Here is a 6,961-nt window from a genome sequence, read left to right as displayed (position 1 = left end):
AATGTGGATAGATAGCACATAAGCAACCACTTGCAAATAGTCTGCTCTATCCCCTCCAGTTCAAGGGAGGGGACTGGGAATGAGGCTGCTGCTTCCAGACAACTGCCACTGTCCCAGGGAGAAGGTGGGGCGAGGGTGAGTAAGAATGCCACAGAACTTTCCCACGACTTTGAAGATGTCTTTTTCTTGATTGGGCACTTGCTCTGTTGCTATAAACCTGTGACTGTTTCCAGAGCACTGACACAATTGGTTCTGACAATTCATATTGCTTTCTTTTTTTCTTTTCTTTTTAAATTTAATTTTTTGTTTTCGTTGGGGAACACAAGCTTGGAGCTTCCTAGTCTGCCATTATACTGATGTCACTCCCTTTGTGTATTATGTGTTTTTTTAAAAATAGGAAATTTATTGATAGAAATTCATATTTTTCATTAGATTACACATCATCTATTACTTGTTTTTTATTTATTTTTACAATTAATTAATTTGTTTACTTATTTTAATTTTTTTTGGCTGTGTTGGGTCTTCATTGCTGGGCGCGGGCTTTCTCGAGTTGTGGCGGGCGGGGACTTACTACTCATCACTGTGGTGCGCGGGCTTCTCATTGCGGTGGCTTCTCTTGTTGTGGAGCACGGGCTCTAGGCTCGCGGGCTTCACTAGTTTCAGCACATGGGCTCAGCAGTTGTGGCTCGTGGGCTCTAGAGCACAGGCTCAGTAGTTGTGGTGCATGGGCTTAGTTGCTCTGCGGCATGTGGGATCTTCCCGGACCAGGGATCGAACCCGTGTTCCCTGCATTGGCAGGCAGATTCTTAACCACTGGGCCACCAGGGAAATCCCTGAATTAGGTATTTTTAAATGATTCCACTTTATCTCTTTTGTTTGCCTATTAGCTCTAACTCTTAGTTTTATTTACTGATTGCTTTAGGGTTTATATTATACATCTTTAACTTATCGAGGTCTACCTTCAAGTGATATATACTACTTCACATATAGTATAAGAACTTCACAATAGTGTGCTTCCATTTCCCCCTGCTCAGCCTTTATACTATTGTTATCATGCATTTTACTTTAACATATGTTATAAATCCCAAAGTACATTGTTATTTTTATTTTTAAAAATATTTATTTATTTTTAAATTTATATTTGGTTGCACCAGGTCTTAGTTGTGGCATGTGGGCTCCTTAGTGTGGCATGCGAACTTTTAGTTGCAGCATGCATGTGGGATCTAGTTCCCTGGTCAGGGATCGAACCTGGGCGCCCTGCATTGGGTGTGGCATCTTAACCACTGTGCCACCAGGGAAGTCCCTGTTATTTTGATTTAAGCAGTCAATTACTTCAAAGGGATTTAAATAATAAGAAAAGGAATCATATATGTTTACCCACATAGTTGCCATTTCCAGTGCTCTTCATTCCTTTGTGTAGGTCCTAACTTCCATCTGGTATCATTTGCCTTCTTTCTTTAACATTTTTTGTAGCGCAGGTCTGCTGGTGATGAATTCTCTGTTTTTGTATGTCTGAAAAAGTCTGTATTTCACCTTATTTTCTGAAAGATATTTTCATGGGTCTAGAATGTTAGGTCAGCTGTTTCTATTTCTTTCAGTACTTTAAAGACATTCCTCCATTATCTTCTTCCTTACATTGTTTCCTATGAGAAATCTGCTCTCATCCTTATCTTCGTCCCCCTGTGCATAGTCCTTTTTTCCCTCTGGCTGCTTTGAAGATTTTCTCTTCAGCAATGGTTTTGAAAAAATTGATTATGATATGCCTTGGTGTAGTTTCTTTTTTTTTTCTTCTTCCAGTTTTATCGAGATATAATTGACATATAGCACTGTGTAAGTTTAAGGTGTACAACATAATGATTTGACTTACATACATTATGAAATGGTTACCACAATGTTTAGTGAATATCCATCATCTCATATAGATACAAGATTAAATAAATAGAAAAATAAAAATTTTCCCTGTGATGAGAACCCTTAGGATTTACTGTCTTAACAACTTTCGTGTATAATATACAGCAGTGTTAATTATATGATGTTGTGTATTACATTCCTAGTAGTTGTCTTAGAACTGGAAGTTTGTACCTTTTGACTGCCTTCATCCAGTTATCTTCCCCACCATCCTCCTGCCTCTGGGAACCACAAATCTGACCTCTTTTTCTATAAGTTTATCTCTTTGTTTTTTTTTTTTTTTTTTTTTTTTTTTTTTGCGATACGCGGGCCTCTCACTGTTGCGGCCTCTCCCGCTGCGGAGCACAGGCTCCGGACGCGCAGGCTCAGCGGCCACGGCTCACGGGCCCAGCCGCTCCGCGGCACGTGGGATCCTCCCGGACCGGGGCACGAACCCGTGTCCCCCGCATCGGCAGGCGGACTCCCAACCACTGCGCCACCAGGGAAGCCCTATCTCTTTGTTTTTGAAGTATAACTGACCTTCAACACTATGTTAGTTCCTAGTACACAGCATATAGATTCAATTTTTCTATTCATTTCAAAATGATCACCAAGATAAGTCTAGTTACTGTCACCATACAAAGATATTACATAATTATTGACTATATTCCCCACACTGTACATTTCATACCCATGACTCACTTATCTTGTAACTGAAAGTATGTACCTCTTAACCTCCCTCACCTATTTCTCTCCTCCTCACCTCCCTGGCAGCCACCCGTTTATTCTCTGTTTATGTTTAGTTATGTTTGTTCATTTGTTTTGTTTTTTAGATTCCACATATAAGTGAAATCATACAGTATTTGTCTTTATCTGACTTATTTCACTGAGCATAATGCCCTCCAAGTCCATTCATGTTGTCACAAATGGCAAGATTTCATTCTTTTTAAAGGCTGAGTAATATTACATTGTGTATATGTGTATATATATATATATATATATATATATATATATATATATATACCACATCTTTATCCATTCATCTGTTGATGGGCACTTAGGTTGCTTCCATATCTTGGCAATTGTAAATAATGCTGCAGTGACCATAAGAGTACACATATCTTTTCAAATTAGTGTTTTCATTTTCTTTGGATAAATACCCAGGAGTGGAATCCCGGATTATATGGTAGTTGTATTTTTAATTTTTTTAGAAATCTCCATACTATTTTCCATACTAGCTGCACCAATTTATATTCCCATCAACAGTGCACAAAGGTTTCCTTTTCTCCACATCCTCACCAACACTTGTTATTTGTTGTCATTTTGGTAATAGTCATTCTGACATGTATGAGGTGATATCTCGTTGCGATTTTGATTTGCATCCCCCTGATGATTATAATGTTGAACATCATTCATGTATGTGCCTGTTGGCCATGTATATGTTTTCCTTGAAAAATGTCTCTTCAGGTCCTCTGCCCATTTTTTTAATCAGGTTGTTTGTTTTTTTTAACATTGAGTTGTATGACTTCTTTATATATTTTGGATAGTAACCCCTTACCAGATATGTTGTTTGCAAATATCTTCTCCCATTCAGTAGGCAGCTTTTTGTTTTGTTGATAGTTTCTTGCCTTGGTGTCATTTCCTCATGTTTCTTGTGCTTGGGGTTCCTTGAGCTTCTTGGATCTGCAGGTTTCTAGTGTTCATCAGATTTGGAAAAATTTTGGCAAGTGTTTGTTTATATGTTTTTTTGTTGTTTGTTTTTCTGAAGCTCCCCTCTCTCTTCTTCTTTATGGACTCCAATTACTCATATATTAGGCTGCTTGAAGTTGTCTCACAGCTCACTGATGCTCTTTTCATTTTTTTTTGATTCTTTTTTTCCTATGTACTTCATTTTCAATAGTTTCTATTGCTGTGACTTCAAGTTGACCAGTTATTTTCGTCTTCAATGTCTAGTGTGCTGTTAATCCTATCTGGTGTAGTTTTCAACTGGGGCATTGTAGCTGTTCAATTTGGGTCTTCTTTATATCTTCAATGTCTCTACTTAACTTTGAACATATGGCATACAATAATAACAATAACTGTGTTAACGTCCTTTTCTGCTAATTCTAACGTCTGTATCAGTTCTGAATCAGTTTTGATTGATTATGCTCCTTATTATGGGCCATGTTTCCCTGAAAAGGCATTTCTGATACTCTTTGGTTGGATCTCAGACATTGTAAATTTTATCTTACTAGTAGCTGGATATTTTTGTATTCCTGCAAATCTCCTAGAGCTTTGTTATTGGATGGATCTAATTTTCTTATAAATAGTTTCATCCTTTCAAGTCTTGCTTTTATGATGTTAGGCAGTTCCAAAGAAGTGTTTAATCTAGGGTTAATTATTCCCCGCCACTGAGGCAAGATCTTCCTGAGTCCTCTATCCAATGACCTGAGAATTACGAATGTTTCCAGTCTTCCTGGTTGGATCAACCACTGGAACCACCCTGTGTGAGCACCAGGCCTGTTCCCTATAACCCTTTTGAATGGCTCTTTCCCCAGTCTTGGGCAGTTTTCTCACACAGATGCACTGCTTGATACTCTGTTGATTGCTCCGGGAAGACCCTCTGCAGATCACCAGAGGAGTTCTCTCTGCAGCTCTCTCCTCTCTGGTACTCTGCCCTAAGGACTCCAGCTGTCCTGGTCTCCACAAACTCTCAGCTATGTCTCTTCAACTCAAGGGCTCTGCCAGGCTCTGCCTGGGTTCCCATCCCTGAGCAGCGTCCTGGACAACCCCTCCAGGCAATAAGCTGGGGAATTCACCTCATCTGCTTCCTGTTTCTCAGGGGTCACTGTCCTTCATTTCCATTATCCGTTTTTTAAAAAACTGTTGTTTCATATATTTTGTCTAGTTGTATTGTTGTTTCAGGCAACAAGGTGAGTCTTGTCTCTGTTGCTTCATCTTGGCTGGAAGCAGAGGTGCTCTTCCACAACTTTGTAAAACTTGCTGTTTAGCTGTTCTTTTTCTCACTTCTTGAGATGAAGGCTTAGTTCATTAATTATTCTAACTTTTTGCCTTGATATGTTTGTACTCCTAGATAATAAAAAACAGAAATATGGATTGTAAAAACCCCATGTAAATAGATTTATTACTTTTGACACTGTTGGATTCTTTAAATTCTTTAAATAAAAAAAGTAACACATTTGTGAAATGCTTACAGTTTTTTGGTGCCATCATAGACCTCACCTTGAAAAATGTTTCCTTAACAACTGGAAAAATGTATATAAACATGGGTATCTCTATATTTTAAAAACTTACTGTACCTTTAAAAAATTGTACACTCTTTCTGTGTGGAAAGGACATAGCAGAGAGAGAGCAATCTGGAAGTTAAAAAAAGAAATATGGAAGGTAGAAGAAAGAAAGGGGAAGAGGGAATAGAAAAGTAGGAAAAATTAGTAGCACATGGATGAGGTTTACAGAAATGGCATGTAACCCTCACTGTTTCTAGATCTTCAGTTATAGTTTCCATAGACTGCAATGCATGGCTGGTCATGGTCCACTTGCATTCACCAGCCACCCCATTGAGCGGACCACTGCCTGTGTTAGCTACTCTATAAAATGGTAAAAACAGTATGTAAATACACTGTAGAAGAAGAATACACTGTGAATATAGTTTTTTGGTATGTTTAAGAATGAACAATGTCTGAAGTCAGGGTTCCAGGGGAGCATCCTCTTTTTCTTCTATTGCTGTGTAAGATCCCTGTCCTGTTCTCTGAGCAGCTCTAAAATCTTGTTTCTTTCCAGTCTAGAACCTAACAAAATCTTGGATTTGGTTTGCTCTAGCAGTTACAGTCGCTGAGGTGCTTTTCTCTCTCTCCTTCCCTCAGTTAATAGGTTTCCTGTGCCCAGTTGGAAATGGGGCAGGTTGGAGAGGACCTTTCCTCTTTCCAAATGGAGACTGTGCTGAAAGCAGCAGATTTTGTGTCCATTTGGTATCACTGCTGCCTCTTCCCAAGCTCCTGTCCCTGTCATCATCTGACCCTTTCTTTCTGTGATTTATGAATAGGGCTATGAGTTTCAGAGAAGGTAAAATATGTGTTTTCAAATAAAATCTATTTTTGAATCTATCCTGGGGACAAAAATACTTTCATAATTATTAAAAACTGTGTACTGGTCTAATGTCATAAAAACAACAGTATGTATAGGACTTCAGAAATTACAAAAACACTTCCAGATACATTCTCATTTGCCCTCTGTGTAACATTGTGGAACATGGTATTATCATTGCCATGTTGTAGATGATGGAGCTGCCGCTGAGGCAGGTAGGCATTTTGCCCTTGCCCAAGGTCATATAGCAAATAAGCGGTACCTTTTAGCCAAGTCTTAGCTCTACAGCCCCACTCTTTCTACTACTTTATTCCTTCTAACATGTGCCAAAAAGCATTGTTATTTGTTTAAAGAAAAATAAAGTACTTTCACTCCTCCTAATGAATTTTAAAAAATATTTATTTCTTTATTTGGCTGTACCGGGTCTTAGATGCAGCAGGTGGGATCCTCATTGCAGCATCCTTGCTGCAGCATGCGGGATCCTTAGTTGTGGCATGTGAACTCCTAGTTGTGGCATGCGGGATCTAGTTCCCTGACCAGGGATCGAACCACCCAGGGCCACTGCATTGGGAGCATGAAGTCTTAAACACTGGACCACCAGGAAAATCCCCTCCTAATGAATTTGAACATGTGTAAGCTTTTTAAAAAATAGAAATGTGTTGGGAAGTCCCTGGTGGTCCAGTGGTTAGGACTCCATGCTTCCACTGTGGGGGCACGGATTCCATCCCTGGTTGGGGAACTAAGATCCCCGCAAGCTGCACGGCATGGCCAAAAAAAAAAAAAAGGAAATGTATTCCTATAATTTGAAAGAATGAGCCATGTTAGTAAGGCCAGCTCTTTAAAGAGCAGTTAATTATTTTAAACCATCTCATTCCCTAGCTTTATCTCTTTGTGCCCTGCCATGGTGGGGTTAATGCCATCCTGGTTAGTGAAGGGCTCTCCATCATAGGGTGGGCAAAGGAGGATGTCTCAGGTTCAGGGGATTTGCTAC

Source organism: Kogia breviceps, chromosome X, assembly GCF_026419965.1.
Source record: "Kogia breviceps isolate mKogBre1 chromosome X, mKogBre1 haplotype 1, whole genome shotgun sequence".
NCBI lineage: Eukaryota > Metazoa > Chordata > Mammalia > Artiodactyla > Physeteridae > Kogia > Kogia breviceps.
Note: the sequence above shows the minus strand (reverse complement) of the source record.